The sequence below is a fragment of the Mya arenaria genome, chromosome 1 (assembly GCF_026914265.1).
Source record: "Mya arenaria isolate MELC-2E11 chromosome 1, ASM2691426v1".
Taxonomy (NCBI): domain Eukaryota; kingdom Metazoa; phylum Mollusca; class Bivalvia; order Myida; family Myidae; genus Mya; species Mya arenaria.
In genome coordinates, this window is record NC_069122.1 from 37,096,863 (window position 1) to 37,113,133 (window position 16,271).

A 16,271-nucleotide genomic window follows, 5' to 3' on the forward strand; every position below is an offset into this window, starting at 1 on the left:
ATTAAATCCTGATTGTATTTCTACATTAGATGTTATTGCATTATAGAGCTCTTTTCATGATATATTCAATATTGCATCTAATCGTTAGAGGTCGTCATAAACAATTGATGTCTTTGTTTGGTTTCAAGTTATCAAATAATTCTCTACAAACATGTCAAAGCCTTCTATTTAATTTGCAATTCTACAAATGTAGCTAGATTGCATCAGGGTTTAATCAAATAATGCCAACAATACTCACCGGCTATACATACAAGTAATAATTGCCTGTCTCCGAAGGCAATGCTTTTGTTGAAATATTTTTTAATATCCTTAATTCAACTGATAGGTCTTTGAAACGGTAAAAACATGACCAAGTTAGGTATTGTAGACATTAAATAGTAATTGAAGTAAGCTTATTCGTTTGAATGATATATTTCACTTCATTCTTCAGATTTGTGCTTGCTCTGATAAGGCACAAGTTAAGGATAAAAGCTTGGGCAACTTTGGGATGAGTAATCATCGACTAGTTTTAGTCTGAAAAAAGCATAGAAAATAGTTATATTTAAATAAATATTTGTCTGATTTCAATAAAGTGTTCATCAAATACATCAACATAAATATGTGTTTGTTTAAATAGAAAGAAAAGAAAATACGTTAAAATATGTGTGTGTCTGTATGGAATAGAAGGTAACACAATTACATTAAAACTCATATGTGTATAGGAAAGGAAATACAATACATAAAATCAAGTATCTTCATTGAATATAAAGAAATGAAACATGATTGAAATAAATATAAATATGTGTATGTACTGAATAAAAAGGAACGGAACTACATTAAAACTCACATGTAAATGTATTTAACAGAACGTCAAGGAAATAATATAAATTAAATAAGTATTTTTTAATAGAAAGTAAATAAAATACTTTCAAATTGATATGTGTCTGTATGAAATAAAACTTAAAGAAAATATATCAACATACATAAGTGTATCTTTATTGAACATAAATTAAAGAAAATGCGTTCAAAAAATCTGCATATGTTTTAAAAAGAACATTAAGAAACGTCAGAATTAATTTCGAAGGGTTTCTTATTGTAGTTTGTGTTAATTCTAAATATTTTAAAGTTTTGACAAAAATTCATCAATTTTATTTTGATATGATTTTCTATCAAAGGCTCTCCTTTTTTGAGCAACAATTGATTGATCGATCTCATTTCATTGTTTATTTTTGTTAAAGGATGCCTGGACGCTGACTCGCTGGAAAACTTAATATTTGAAAATGAACTTTATCAAAATACTATGTTATCATAAGATTTGCTTCTTACATTATTGATATGTTGTACATAATATATATATATATATATATATATATATATATATATATATATATATATATATATATATATATATATATATATATATAGTGCAATATGCAGCTAAATAATAATCTCGGACTGTTAACTTATATCGATTAAATTTTGTTAAAATTGTACACAACGGATAATATTATTATCTTGAAGGACGGACGTTTAACAAATTGTACGAATTTACATTTTTCTAGGTGTCAACTGCCAAATATGTTATGTTTGTATGGATTTTTAGTCAATTCATACGTTTCAAACAAAACGAAATGATTATTTGGCAATCAAACATTTAATTATATCAATTCAGAAGTTTTCTCATGTTAATGGCATCAAAAAGGTCTAGCTGAAACACCCTTCAATAACTCTTTAGCCTAACCACTATTGTAGTATATTTTCTGATCCCGTTATAACCACATAATAAGTTTTGTATCTGTATAACAAATTGTTGCAAAATTATGAAAACGCAAGGCTGTTTAAACCGGCTGTAGGTATGATCTGGAAAAAAACAGGGGTCATTTCTGACACAAGTATTGAATTCTTCAAATAGTTTATGAACTGCACGTGCTATATCTTAATGCAGTCGTGCGATCATTATGCCACAGAGACTTCGATAAAGCCAAATAAAACCTCTCTAAAATCACGGATTCTACCTACCAATAGAGCTGAAAGCCGATAACTGATGCCAATGTGGGCCGCTCTCTGCTCAGTAAAGCTTCTTGAAGCAGCGGGCTGTGATCACACTCGACCAGTGTTTCCGTGGCTCTTGCGGTGAAGGGTAATCGCCAAGAAATATTTGCGATTGGTTTCTTATTCGGGAGTTAATGACAATTCAACAAACAGACAAGGAATTATCGTTCCGTTTTATTCGGTAATATAAATGGATATTTGTTTGTCTAAGTTTTTAATTTGAATTAGTTATATTTATTGTTTTAAAAATTGATAAAATAACTTATGTTATGATGATGACAATATGCGCATGACTTGAAATATTTTAAGAATAAGCATGTACCGTACGGTTTAAAAAAACCTTTGCAATCAACCAGCTTGCTGTGATATAACCAGGGAAACAATTTAAATTAATCTAGGAATTTAGTGCTAAGCTATAAAGTACAATATCAAACGCATACGAATAGAAAAATTCAGAGACGTCTGCATTTTTACCTTTAAATTAGTATTAAAGTTGGCTTTTTTGTTAACATACTTTAAGTCCTACTTTAAGGCGAAATTGTCGTCCGTTATGATATCGTCATCTTGGATTTGTTTCCACAGCATTTGCATTCTTTGAATGTAATTGTGAATAGGAACCATGAAGCGCGATTCTCTTGTCGGAGTAATTAAGTTCAGTGAGGTGTTTCTCTGCCATAAGTAAGATCTTCTTTGAACCTTTCTCGGTGTCATAGGCTTGTAATTGAAACCAATTCAAAGGAATATTGAATTCAACAAGGTCCAGAAGTAAGTGTGATTTTACTTGATATAGCTGAACCAATATTACAGAAATATTGATTCAATGTATTTGATTGATGTTCTTTCAAGGCATGTTCTAAATACGTATTTTAATATAAAATTGACAAAATAATCATTTATCAGACAACATTAAGTTATGCAACTGATAAAAGGTAAAAACTACTTATTTGCAATGTTGGGGGAAATTAATATAGTATATTAGAAATAAACAGACTCGAAATTACTGTTCTTCGTATTTATAATAGGAGAACCGCGACAGCTAAACCGATGTTTTACTGTGGCGGTGTCATCTAATGCAATAACTTTTCTAATATCTGTAGTTGATTGTCTAGACCAAATGACAATAGTGCGCTTAACAAGCAAAAAAAAAAATATAATGGAACAATTTTCTCTAGTCTTATAATAAAATCTTGGTTCTAAATTGTTATCACGGCGTATTGCCGGTATTGTTTTACTGCCATTATAATAAGTCCATTATTCTTTGTATGACATGTCCATTGATGACACTCGCCTGTACATATCTAGAGCCATGATTATAGACATTCTCAAGGCTGAGTTCAGACACAAGTGGCAAAAGTGCAAATCTCAGTTTTCATGATGAACTTTCAGAAATGTTTTACTATTTACAATTATAGAATTATTCATTTTGATGTAGAACGTAGAAATAATAATATTTAGGTTCGCTAAATGAATAGAATCAAGATGTGTTTTTTTTGTAGTTTAATAAAAAGCGTCTCTTCGTCTGTGCCCAGACATGGACTTCAGACTTTTCATAATAATGGCCCCTATGAATTACAATAAGTGTCCAACATCGCATCTATAGATACAATTAGTACTATTTTTCTAACTAATGAGATTGAGTTTTTTTTGTATATCATATTAGTAAAATTTGGCGGCGGAACGCTTTTAAAAGTGTACAAAATGGTGGAAATACATTTATAGCTTGTCAAACAGTTATAATCCCGGATTTACAAAAGTGTTTGTTTAAAAAAGGACGTGGAGTACAACTTGAATATGCATTGGGTTGCAAAAAATAATACGATAAATTTTTAATTATTAAGAAAATAGTTGAATCCGGCAAATTAAAAAACAATCTCTACAACACAGATTTCAATTCACTTGACTCGTAAACATGTATAATTCCCCATGATTAAACTAACACAAACATAGTTCATGATGATTCTTCAAAAAAGCATGTTTAACACATTTAGGTTCGAATTTTAATCAGCACCCATCACAGCAATACTATTTATCGGGTCGTCTGAAAACATTTAGAAATTTAAACTAAGCATTTTAGAGAAAAAAAAAACGTACAGTAATGATTAATACATTTTTTATGTGAATATGTGAAATGCATCGTTCAAGTTTATTTTAAAGATTTTATTTATTTATTTACTTGAAAAATGTTCCTAGCCGTTTTGAACTCTTTGACAATGAACGTGCTATCCTTTTTTAAAAGATCGCATTAGCTTTTTACGATTTTCAAGAGTTGATAGCATACTAGGGAAGTGAGCTATCGGATTGTTTAGAAAGTTTACAAAAGAGTGAAATACTGTAGGTTATTCAAAGGGCAATCGATATCTCACTGTAATTATCATTCCATAGCATTCACTAAGAGCTGTAAAACACACGACTATTGTTCTTCGAAAGGTCTAGCTATTATGTCTGTTCTCTAAAAAATACAAAACGTTTTGCTAAATGTTTTCGATTCTACAAAAACACATTTTTCCATTAAAGTGATTACAGATATGACATGTCTTTGAGGACTGAAACTATAAAGACATTTATCTTGGAAAAGCTATAGTATCTTCCCCATTAAGTTAAACACGTCTTTTGTCGCTTTATTCTTTAAAGGGACTCTCTGATGTATTTTATAAAAGCACATTTTTGTATGTTGCAAATCATCATTAGGAGTGTTAAAACTGAGATTCCGATGGCTGGAAAACATCAACAAATGCAAATAAAAGCCCAAGTATTGATTTTGAATTGTATAATAAACGCGTTTCAACAAAAGGCTTAAATGTTAAGTTATCAATATTTTGGTTTATGAGTCCTTTTGTGGGCGTGTGGTTTTGCTGTCGAGTTTCTCTTTATTCATTGACTGTTCCGGCGCGGGTTCGCATCCCTCTAAATCAGATTTTTTTTTAATTTAAACGTATTTTTTCTGCAATTTTTGTATCAAAGAGAAAAAATGTTTATACCAACACCGGGCAAAAATGGTTCCAAAACATTTATAGTCGCTTAGATAAAAAATGCATAGTTGTAATAAACTTTTCAGTCATGATATATTGAACAATCTCCTGAAAGTAAAGACGTTACGTCAAAAGGTCAGGCGAATCCAAGAATCCTTACATATTGTTGATTATTTTGTTCTGCAATTTAAATAGTTTTTGATATCGCATTTTGACTGATGGTATTTATTTGTTAGATGATATGAAGTAAAATCGAAATGATTAAGAATCTTGCGTTGTGAGCGTAGCGATAAAAGAATTCAAAACATGAATTCGTATGGCTCTGATAAAATGAATCGAAGTGAGATAACGAATATTTAAAAGAAGTCAGCAACGTTTTTGCACGGAGTCTGCAAAGTAATTTTTATCTTAATCGGTGCATAACAGATATTATAAGTTTTATTTTGTGTCCGGTGGGTTATAGAGATTTATCATTCAACTAAATTTAATGTTTCATGGTTTTGAAAGAGTCAAAAAACATTTTGAAACAGTAAAAATTGCGACTCGTGAAAATATGACATTCGGTGGTCACTCGATGGAATCAAATATAGTCGATTTCTCACTGAAACAAACAGTTTTCCTCAATTTTTAAGTCTACAAATTGACCATTAACGTCATATTCTGGTACTTCAACGTCAACCGTTCACACAATTGTAGTACAATAGCTTTTTTATGTCATCTGTGGTCGGTGTAAAGCACACACGTATTCATTTTAAAAAGAACTATTAAATAGTTTCAACCCTACGCTGCATAATAATTACATATTTGTCTCTCGCTCAAGATATGTTTTGTCATTTTCATATCATTATAGGTTTCCTTATCATATATAAAGACGATAAATGTTGTTTGTTTCATTAAACTTAATTAAACAATGACCTCAGTTTAAGAATGTTAAAAAACGTACACGCCAATGGATTTTTCATCTAACGCATGTATCATATTTCAATAGTCCATCATTTTTATATGTCTTGCGACTTTAAATATAATTCATTTTTTCATCAGTATTCTCGTTCAAACTTTATTATGTATAAAATAGTTTCTATATTTCGATTCACGATAATAAACGCTGCATCAAAGAAATATATTTTCTGTGGCGTAATTAATGCCATTTTAGCTGTTCTATTGTTAGCCTGACCTTTTAAAACCAGTTAAGTTATAATGTCTTAGACATGAAATAGAATAACTTAAGCCATCTTCCACGTAAAAGACTAGATTGTGTAAAGTAATGTTGTATTATGAATCCCTTGTTGATTGTTTGCGAAGCCTTCGCGTTTGATCCTAGTGCAATTAAGGAATATTAAATTTGGTTAATAGCCGTTAGGCTTCTGCTGGCAGTTTCAATTGTATTGAACCGACTAGTTCAGATGTCTCAGATTATTGAAAGCATAGAGGAGAAACCTCAAAAAAGACAGTACCAGATCGGAGACTTTCCAGTGTTCTGTTTACATTAAGTTTATTTTTTTTTTCCAATAAATTTAGTAATTTCGTTGGACAATAGTATATGTGGCATCTAAAAACTCGAACATTTTTCCAAATGCCTTTAAAGTTATGCTCAAATATAAAGTAACAACACTTTTTCAAAGTAAATATGCCTGGTTCGGTAACGATTTAATCCGTCAATTTATAAAGAACTTTTTGTATGCCAGAAAGAACCAGCAATCTTAAATGGAAAGAAAGGCTGTCCCTCTTCTTGGTTTAAACAATATTTATTTCGATATAATATTTACAATTAGTTTAGTTCTACAATTTTGAGCATAATCCAAATTAACAAAGACCAAATACGTAATGCATTGAAACAGAAAAAACATGTAAATTATGCACAAAACAAAAGTGTACACAAAATTGAGAAGAAAGCCTTGAGGCTTATACTATGTCTCTCTTCTGGAAGTTATTCGCGCTGCTAGGCTGGTGCGCAAGTTGAAGTGACTCGAATAAATATAATCTGATAGTCGTATGGTGCAAACTGTGCTGTGTAAAAACAAGTTATTTTAGTTTGTAATCCCTCGTCTTATGTGTAGTACATACAAAAATGAAACTGCTTTACACATTTTCATCAAATGGATGCCATTCGCACTATGGAATTATCGTTATAAAGTAATAATTTAAAGTAATAAAATTGAGTTGCCATTGTTGTAGACATGTGAGGCATTTTCACAGCCTTTACGTTTTCCTCAACATAAATAAAGACGATAAATGTCTTTTTTTCTTATTTGACCTATTAATCCTCTAATGAATATCAAATAACTTACAAACAATGACTTTTGGATTGTTCATGTAATTCATGTATGATCATGTTTCAATTGTTTATACTATTATGATATGTCTTGCGACTGTAAATACAGTTATTGTTTCATGAGTATTTACGTGCGGACCTTTAAAAATATAATGTATAAAATAGCTTCCATAATTCGATACACGATACTAAATAATGCACCAATGAAAAATATTTCCTTTGGCGTCATGAATGACATTTGGGCTTTACATTTGTTAGCCAGACCTTTTGTCGTTACGTCATAGAAAACATTTAAAGAAGTGTTTTTATACATAACATGGAACAATTTAAGCCATCGTCTACGTAAAGAATTAGATTGTGTAAAGTGACTTTGTTTTTTTAGTCCCTTGTTAATTGTTTGTTAAGTTTTCGCGTTTGATCCTAGTGTAATTAAGAAATATCAACTTTGGTTAGTAGCGGATTGGCTTCTGCTGGCGGTTTTCACCGTATTTAGTCGATCAGTTAATTCTACTATATAGAGGGGAAACTCTAAAAATGTAAGTTTTTAAAATGAGAGTTTTCATTGTTCAGTCTACATTGAATTAATTTCTTCTATTTTAAATATATCTAGTCATCTCAATGGAAATAGTATATGTGATATTTAAAAAATCAGACATTTTTCTTAATGCCTTCAAAGTGATGCTTCACTATGAAGTTGTCAACCCTTTTGAAAGTGAAAAAGTCTGGGACGGTAACGATTTAATTCGCCATTATAGAAAGAATAATTGTTTTTTGTCTGAAAAAAAATAACATTCGACCTGATATTTAGAGAAAACTGACGTTCGTCTTATCTCTCCCATATACAAAAGTTGAAATTGCTTCCAATGGAAGCCATTCGCATAATGTACCTAAACGTTATCAAGTCATCAAAATTCTTCATTTTTCAATTTAAAGCAGGTAAAATCAAGTGAAAAGAAAGGAATCGTAAAGCTGTGTAAATCATAAAGAATTGGTTAGACGATGAATATCTTTTCCATTCTATTACGTGTCTAATTATTCCGCAGACAGCAAATTTAGATGCTATTTGCGTTGTCTTATTACAATTTTACAATTATTGGGAACGTACAGGATTGTGTTAAATTATTAATGTGATTGGAGCCGCATTTGCTAATCTGATTTCATGTTCGGTAGGCTACGGACGTTTAAAGTAAATATGAGTGTTTTGCTTTGGGTTGTACATGCCTTTCTAACTCATAGCACAATTTAAAGTGATTTGCCACTATAACATAAGTTATACAACTAAAATAGAGACACAGAATCTTTACATTTCAACAAAAACGACACAAACAACATTTAAACAAATAAACAGGATTTTGGTTGTAACATTTGTGTAAGTTACGTAAAGCAGTTATTTCCTATGACTTCAACGGACAGACATACCGTTTTCGACACTGTCTTAGTTTTTGTGCATTCAATTATACTTACATTTGCAAAAACAGGAGATCGTAAATCATATTTTGTATCGTCATAATTCAATATAAACGTAATGAAATGAAAACAAATATACCATAAAGAACAAGTTAATTTGATATGTGGTGATTTTGTTACGTCTTTATGTTCTAAGGAGGATATTTATAGCATTCATGTTCGTATGTAATGGTCTCCTTGGCCAAACCCGAATCGCAAAATATTAGATGTATTACATTTGCAATTTTATGTGCATAACTCTTAATTAATGAACAGATAGTTGTATTACAAAAACAATAGAGATGTGAGTCGTACATTCATAAAAAACGTATGTTTTACAATTTTGATACCCGTAAAACTTGATGATTAGGTAAACGGAGCATGTTGGCATTCAGAAATATAGATAAACGTACTTGTTCGTCTTACTTATCAATTATCAGTTTTTAGGCTTTCAAGAACGTTTGCAGCCCTAAAACTTCCTTCGGAATTCCATACAACAGCCCTACACGTATATGTCAATTACAAATTACAAATACATTCGATAATCGACAGTACAAATATAGCAAAGTAATGTGACAAAACTCTTGATTTAGTATTTCCCTTTTCCAATTTGATATATTGTCTGGCTTGCTATTGGAGTCCAGATATTAGAAATAATGTCTACCCCACACTATTTCATTTTCGGATTCAGAATCCCGGAAATCTTTTAATTTCAAATATTTCAGAGTTAAAAAGGTGACTGTACATCAAGGCACAGTGCATTTTCTTTGCTGTGATGTAACCTATCCAAAAAAAATGCATTTGACATTTTTAGGAATAAAAAAAACCCAGATGTGCCATGATATATTTCTTTTTTTAAGCTGATAATGAAGTTAATAAAGGCTGCATTACGTTATATTTTGATATGAAGGAACACATCATCTATTGTCTTTTACCTTAGGTGCGTAACTTAAGTAAGATTTTGATTTGTTTTTAATAAGCCTATTTGAAATATCAGTTTCTTAGTTTTTTATGGTTTCTGCAAATACTATAATATTGCAAGCAGACCAAAGACTTAAACAGCCATAACAAAATGAGTGTTATTTAAGTATGTATTTTATGTATTCTATGGAAAATAGCTCCTGGTTATCTGTAAAAAATAAAAGTGTAATGTTTTATTTATATCGTAAAAACTTAGTTGACATCGGTGTTGCTTGTATGGGGTTATTGGTAACAGTTATACTTGTTGGGCACAACTGGATTTGGTTTTCTGTTGCAATGGGTTTGATGGTTCCTTCATCTGAGTGAATTAAGAAATCGTATTATTGACTTGTTTGGCATTTAAATTTGTTAATATTATAGTTATGACTTTATTGGCCATTGATATGATATGGCCATCATTGCATTTTAATAGTTTGGCGATTAGTGTGGATTGAATCCACTAAATGGATTAAATGGACACTGGCATCGTTTGCTCTTTTGGTCGAATGAGTTATATTGTAGCCAAAAGATGGTTCATTTGAAGACGTGCGTTAAAGGTGCTCTCATCGGTATTAATTGAGACTCAATATGCTCATTTTAACATCATTTGATATAAAGTGTCACTTTATGGTACTTCACGCCTTATTCGGATTAACCTAGTACTATAAAGGCATGATATTGAAGCCACAGTTTTTTTCTCGATTGACTCTGGTTGGACCTCAATAGGTTCCTCCTGTGGTGTACATGTTTCATCAAATTCGATTAATGTTGCTGGCATTATGAGATTAGTTTGGCACCATACTGGCATATTAAAGGCCCGTTCGTGATATATTTGGCTCAGTACACAATACCTACGACACATGCTATTTATCCTTAAAGCCCAAACGGTCAAGTATTTTCTAGGCTTATTTGATATTGTAATACTGTTAATTGTCACGGACGGATACTAGTCTAACCGATTTCGTATTTTGACCGTGTTTTGATTTTGCAAATAATTTCTCTTAAAAAATCTTCTAAAACCTTAGGAAAGAATTTCTTAATATGGAACTATTTGAAGTAAAACAACTGTTTTATGACTACGTGGACTTGGCGCAAACACGGGACAGTCATATGACAGGAAACCAATTTACCTCATACCATACAACGCCAGAGCGCCGGGTATTCCGCAACGGCGTTTTTTCGATATGGACATACTCTCGATTCAATGTATTTCGCTGTAGAAGTTTTGGTTCAAAACCAAATTATTTCCGGTATGCAATTCATATTGCTATATGAAATAACATTTTGTCGCCCCATACGATCCCGGAACCTACATCTAGAATATGATTCCAAATGTATAATTTACATTTTTGCTTGACTCTTTAAAGGCGTATAAATTGGTAATTCTGCTGGTAATGCTTGTCTCACAGTTAAATTCTCGGATTTTTTAGAAATGCTCATTAACAATTAACAAGCCTTAGATTGAAGATAAAAAAAATAGCTGCAAAATTCAATTATTCTAATTGTCATGAAAAAGTTATCAATTTTAAAATGAATCTGAAAAAAATAGATCAAGTACTTTCCAATGCAGATTTCAATCGGATTTAATTGTCACACTGTTTTAATACAAACTATTTGAAGAGACTGCTTTTAAGGAACATTTATATTATTTTTAGGTGGTTAAAATTTGGATACTTTACTTTTTTGGTTTGGTATTTTCGTCATCATCAGCAATTTATATCATCGATTCATCTGAAAATATGATTGCCGTGGAACAAAGTCTTTAAGAAAACTACGTGAAATGACTGTTAATTTTATTAATACATATATTGATTGGCATATGTAAAAAATACATCTTGATACTTTACTTTTAGAGAGTTATATAGATCTGCGTTAATTATGATCATACTCATTTAAAATTTATTAAAAATGAACGTGCTGTACCAAATTGTTGAAGCCGTTTCGTACAGACATCAGGAGTACCACTAACAATTTGAAAATCAACAGGCGAACCTAATTTGAATGTTTAAGAACCTGTTAACTGTTATATAGGAGTCGTCCTATTCAAATGGCAATCGGTATTACATTGTTTATCAGTGACGGCAATCCCTTTACAGTATTCTGTGTACATTAAATGGGTAGAGCGTATTATTTTTACCGATGGCTGTTTTTATGGGAAAAAAAATATAACGGAACGACTATTTTTCTTTCTAAGATCAATCATTTTTTATGACTGATAGCAAATAGTAAGAAGATTTTGCTTTTTCTAGCCTAAATATGGTTACTCCTGTTACATATTTTTTGCATGTCATTTTGGACTGTAAACATATGCATGCATATTCTTATATCAAGCTAAATATGGTTATTCTCACGATGATAAAAAAAGTGTTTTCTTCCCGCTGAATTTGATCCTTTAAACTTTTATAAAAAAAATGTTGCAAGGTTGCTTAAAAGTGTACACACCAATTTAGGTAAACTTTTTTTTCAAACGTTAGAATTACATTGTCCATTTTTTTACGTGAGTTATAGATGTTTGTAGATTTAGTATAGTTACGTATTTTATGAGCCCCATGGTGATTGTTTGTTTAGCGTTCACGTTTGATCCTACTGCAATCAAAGTGACACTCTTATTCAAAATCAATATATACTCATGTAAAACACAAACATATTGAGTGATAATGTATTTCTGGAAAATATTAATAACTGATTGCATGATTGTAACCATGTATTAAATAGCTGAAAAAAAATAAATAAATGATGTGTTAGTGCTAAAAGATTAACCATGATCTACTATCGTCTCATAAGGTAGAAACACTGTGTTTTCTGCACTTTCGTTCAAATTAAACCCGATATCATTTATAAAAATCATTTTATTTACATTTGTGCATCCATTTTGATATATTGAAACGATTGTATTAATTGTGGTAATTCTTATTTGGTAGTAAGAGTGCATTTTTAAGGAATATGAAAAAATGGTTTATAACTGCTAGGTGTTCTGCTGTTTTCATTGTGTTTAACCGATTAATTCTGATGCCTCCGGTTAAGGATAATATATATTGCAGAAAAACAAATAATTTTTAGAAATGAAGGTTTCCAGAACTTATCTTTCATTAAAAAAAATAAAAAATCTTGTGTTTCTTTTTTAATTAGCCTAGCATCTGATTTGACAATAACCTATGCAGCGTTACACTTATTGTGCCTCAGATGTCGCCAACGAAATGTTTAAATATAAAATTTCCTCTTTTTATTAAAGTTTTGATATGCCTTGTTCGGATACAGTCTTTAATTCGTCAGTATATAAGATAGGACCTGCATATTTTCCCACATAAAAAAGAACATTCATTCTAATATGGAGATACATTTAACTACCTAAAATTGCTTTTTACTAAACAACAACATTTTAACCGAGTTATATGAAAGTAATCAAAATAAAAAGCCATTTTTGTTTTGAAACATGCAAAGGCGTGAAGACGAGCGTGAGAAAATGAATCAAAGCGCTCTGAATATGGTTCTTATCTTACAGCATGCCTATTTTTACAGCAAATTTAGATACACTATGCTTTGATTTATAACATTTAATATACCATTTCAGGCAACATATATGACTGTATAAAATGATTCAAGTGATTTTAGCCGCCTGCACTAATATGATTTTATGTTTAGTAGGGTTAAAAGACATTTGCAGAAGGTGATCATTTTATTACTTTGATATTAACTTTTAAATATGTTATTTAAATGTTAACAGATTTATATTATGTTATTACATAAATATATGGTTTCATGCAAAGCAGTCACATTGTCATTTATTTTGTAAGTACAAACTTACAATGCTAAAATGTTCAAGTGGTCTACCTTATATTGTGTAAACTACCAACTTACTGGGATAGGAACTATTTATATTTTCCGTTTTTCCTTATTTAAATTCAATAACGGCTGACAGCTGATTTACCGAAATAATTTTTTTGGGAAAATTTGAGAAATACTGCCGTCTCATTGGACAACATAACTTGCGACCACTTAATATCTTTAGAGTGACGGGCCACTTAATTTTGTTAATAAAGCTTATTGGCAAAGGTTATTTTTTCTATGTTAAAACACCATCATCATCAACCTAAACGCATTTCCTTCCTTGTGACCTTGCAAATTACCAATGTTTATCTTGTATTGTTACAATTTCGTGTTTAAATCGTGTTGATAAAGTATTTTCAAGACTTTAGCGGGTTTTCATAGGATCTTGCGACACGCAATTTTAGTTTCTATTCATTTACATTATACATGCATTTACAAATAAGATATCTTTTTAATCATATCAGCGCATCGTAATAATTTTATATAAACGTAATAAGATGATGGACAATATCCTGTATAGTAAAAGTTAACTTAATATTGGGTGATATTATTACGTCATTAGTTTCTCAGATAAGGATATTTATAGCTTCCATTTCCGTACGTAATTATTTTCGCGTGCACAAAGCTAATACTTTCAGTTTTATGTGCATAACTCTTAATTGATGAACAGACAGTATCATCACAAAAAAAAAACAGAGATACGAATCATAAACTTATATTACAAGTATGTTTTACTGTTATGATACCGATAATACTTGAGTATTCGCTCAACGGAGCATGCTGGCATCCAGAATTACAGATATATGTACTTTATTTCTGTTTTTAATACTGCCTCGAAATGTCTTCCAATGTCGATACACTTGAATGTCAATGTTTTGAAAGGGATGACGTTCTATTATTGTTCTGTAATAGACATATTTCTCAAACTATCAGCATTTTGGCACAGAAAAAGATGGTTAGTGATGAAAGCCTAAAAATGAAAACGAGTTCATCATCATCATACACTTGTGATTTGATAGGCAGAAATGCGTCTTATTCTTTCATCAACTACTCAATTATGAACTCTATGAATATTTCCACTATTTATCTTCAAAAACATTCACTCTCATAAAACTGCGTTCATGAATTAAAGTCGTTTTGCAGCTAATTATTTCAGATGTTTGCCCTAATCACATTAAATATCGTAACATTTTACAACAATAATAAATGAAATAGCATTTGAAATGACCGTGAATGAGACCTTTATTTATAAACGTTCCACACACATCATGTTTAAACTTAAAATAAAATAAATAACATTTCTTATTGATTGTTCGTATGAAATAAAGCTAAACATGCTTTCAATCATAGTTTAGCAAAAAATAAATAAATAAAAGTGTTCAGGATCTATGCGTTCAATAGCGTTTATCGAAAGGTGCTTTACCGTTAATAAAATGGACAATTTTTGATTTACAAAAAGGATTGTGAACATGTTGACATGTTCAGCAAAGATGCTTCATGCGAGTTATTAATTACTCTTCAAGATATATGTAAAACATAATAAAAAGTTCGGATTTAGGCCCAAAACTATCATGTAGATAGTGTAAAGAAACATTGTTTTATATGTTTATTGTTGATTGTTTTGCGTTCAAAAATCCACAACCTGCAAAAGTTCAGTTGCAGAACTTATGGTTGCTGTTTAACACTTCAATTGTATTATTTTACTTTAAATAAGTCTAGGCCTCCAATTTAACGATAATAGTGTAACATATTCAACGTTTTAAAACAAGATCTATTCTGAATACCGCAACGTGATGTTTAAATATTTCGTTTTCAATGGTTTCCATTGATTGAATTTGCCAAATTCGGTAACGATTTAGTACGAAAATGTAGAGACAAAGTTGCACATTATCTGTCAGATAAATTATAGAAAAAAATGCAATATAGCATGTCTTATGAGTTTGCTTACAGCAAACTTTGATGCTTATTACTTTGACTAATTGTAATTTTGCCATACGTATATGGCTTTGTTAAATTATTCATGGGATTTTAGAAGTCCATTCTTATCAGAGCCTATGTTCAGTATAGTTGATGAGTGATTTCTTGTTAAATGTTGAAGTGGCAAGTCATCTGAAAATAAGTCAATTCACGTTTATAGAAATTGAGAAAAGCGACCGTGATACGACAACACCACTACATTATGTACGTTATTAGAACATAATAAAACGAAACTGATTTTTTTTTAACTCAAGCATAAACAGGTCATCGTTTTCAACACAAAAAGAAAAAAAATAAGACATGCGTGGATATAACATTTCATGTATATGTATAGTTTAATAGAATAATCAGCGGATATAAAATCATATACTCAACAACAAAAAAACAACAGAACAAGAAACATCAATATCAAACAAATGTTAACATCATCGTTTGTGAGAATGTCATTATAGAAACTCAGCCTTAATGGAGAAATATATGTATAAAACAATGCTGTATATTTTAAAATACAAGAATTACTTTTACATATTTTACGATAGGAAATGTGTTTTATTCTATGCTCTCATTTGTAAAGTCTTACATTTGCACGCAATTGGTTATCCTTAAGCATGCAAGCGCATCATTATGTTCAGTATAATTACGTGATTTCAAAACAAATCATAATACTCAATAAAGTAGGATATTGTCGAGTACTTGGTAGGTTATTAATAGCTTATATTTTCGTTAGTAATACCTTGTTTTGGCAAAACCTAATTGGAAAATGTCTTAATAATTAATGAGAAGATAGT

The 16,271-nt window shown here is 30.5% G+C and overlaps 1 protein-coding gene across 1 annotated transcript in view; it reads left to right on the forward strand.

The window, feature by feature from the left end:
* Positions 1-2,040: 2,040 nt before the first annotated feature.
* LOC128242098 (galanin receptor type 1-like) overlaps positions 2,041-16,271 on the forward strand; it is a 60,786-nt gene continuing 46,555 nt past the window's right edge. The window contains exon 1 of the mRNA XM_052959178.1: positions 2,041-2,212. The gene's annotated coding sequence lies outside the window, so the exon portion shown is untranslated. The remainder of the gene's footprint in view (positions 2,213-16,271) is intronic.